Below are 2,123 nucleotides of genomic sequence, written 5' to 3' on the forward strand. Positions count from 1 at the left end.
GGAGGGGGAGGAGGGGGTGGTGTGGGGTGGGGGACAGCATCCAGCCTATTCAGTGTGTGATCCCCGCTGCAGCCGAGTTCAGGGTGCATGGTGGAGTTTTATTCCTGCTCCTTGCAGAAAATCCGTTATTAAAAAAAAAGAAAAAAACATTTAACTCGTTTTTGTTTTTTAACCATGAAGGCTCATTAGACATAGAGTATCTTCTCCTCCAGGGAGTCCTAGGTGCGGTGGGTGGGGGGACATGTGGTGCAGACTTGAAGAACCGTCGTCCATTCAATCCGAGCTCATGAGATGATTTTTACGAACTGCTCTAAAGTTAAACAGAAGCTGGATGTCTGCGAGAGCAAATAGTGGAATTTGCCTCACAGCCCTGAAAGCTTAAACCTGTTTATTGTAAATGAAGAAATTAATCAGAAAATGTGATTTCTTGTTTTCAAGACAAGGTCTAGCTGGGATACATGGGGGCGAAAGAAAGGCTGTTTCTTATGGGAAAATTTAAAAATGACACACGTGAAAAATAAACTGAATACCAATCATTTAACACGTGCACACTTTGCAGCACCATCATTTATTCAATCTAGCCTTAAAAATATTCTATAGAAAAATTTTATGACCTTTATATGTCTGCGATTAAATAGAAGCTTGATTTCTGAAGTAAATAATAGAATTAAACTGCCGCACAGACCTAAAAGCTTCAATTTATTTATTATCCATATCAACCCTGTCTCACCTCTGTATATTTTGTAATATATTGTGGATAGAAAATAATCAGAAAATGGGATTTTAAAAGAAAAGGGGAAAAGGAAGGGTGTTTATTCAGGGAGAGTTTAAATATGATGCATGTGAACAAGCGGCTACAGAGCCATTTAACGCGCACACACTGGATCTGTTTGCAGAACTATTATCCATCCTATTCAACGTAATTAAAAACCTATAAGATCATTTTATGACCCGTTATGAACAGACCTGCAATTAAACACAGGCTCGATTGTTTTCAGGAGTAAATCTTGGAATTTAACATTTAACAGCCTCCCAAACCTAAAAGCCTAATCCAATTTAGTCGCTCTCTCTTCAGTCTCTCCTCTCTTTATTGACATATTTTTTTAGAATAAATAATCAATCAATAAAATGGGATTTTAAAAAAACACGGAGTGGTTGGGATACAAGAAAGGAAGGTTGTTTATACCAGGAAAAGTTTAAATATGATACATGCGAATAAGTGACTGAATATCAAACATTTAACACACACACACACACACATTTGCACGAGCAGAGTCCATCCATTCTCATTATCACCTATAAGATCATTTTATGACCTGTTATGAATAGGTTAGCAATTAGGCAGCTTGGTTGCTGGAAAAAATAATGGAATTTCACTCCCTGACACACCTGAAACCTAAAACATTTTAATCGCAAATGATTCGATCGGTCTCGTCTCTCTTTACTGACCTAAATGTTGGGGTGCTGAAGGACAGAACCGGACTGAAGTACGGGCGGAAGGAAGGTTGTTTAATGGAGTAAAGTTTAAAAAAGATACGTGCCTAAGCGACACACACACACGCGTCACACACTGCAAATTGAATCTCTGTATCATTTGAAGACTCTCCTCGAGCTCAATCCTGCGCGTGCACGGCTCACTAATTTAGCCAATTAAAAGCGGAAGGAGATGGGTTCGCGTGTTTCCGTGTCGAAATCTAAGAGCTATAGGCTAATATTGCCTGACCCCCCCACACACACACACACACACACACTCCTCACACACACACCCTTCGCTCAGGTTTGTTTATATGTGGAGGTAAAGGGTTAAAAACTCCGAGGTCCCAGCCCCCGCGCGACGCTCCTCATTGGCTGGCGACGTGCCAGCGCGCTGTCAATCACCGAGTGTAAACAAGGCTCTGATTGGCTGCTGGCCAGTCCGCACTGGGCTGCCTGAAAAAAAGCAATTACTGCCCCCGCGGTTTCAAGGCGGCCCCGCGCTGAACGATGAAAGGAGATAAGGAGGGGACGGTTTTAAGGCGCCCCCCACAGCGAACCCCGTTGGCCCCCAGAGCAAAAAGGAGAATCAAGAGTGACTAAATCAAAGGGAATACGGAAAAGAGAGGAGGAGGGAGGGAGGGAGGGAG

At 42.5% G+C, this 2,123-nt stretch overlaps 1 protein-coding gene across 1 annotated transcript in view; it reads right to left on the bottom strand.

Moving 5' to 3' along the window:
- The window catches only part of bahcc1b (BAH domain and coiled-coil containing 1b), a 73,469-nt gene that overhangs the window by 66,102 nt on the left and 5,244 nt on the right, over positions 1-2,123 (bottom strand). The gene's annotated exons all lie outside the window — the stretch shown is intronic.

This window comes from Kryptolebias marmoratus, linkage group LG17 (genome assembly GCF_001649575.2).
Source record: "Kryptolebias marmoratus isolate JLee-2015 linkage group LG17, ASM164957v2, whole genome shotgun sequence".
Classification (NCBI taxonomy): Eukaryota; Metazoa; Chordata; class Actinopteri; order Cyprinodontiformes; family Rivulidae; genus Kryptolebias; species Kryptolebias marmoratus.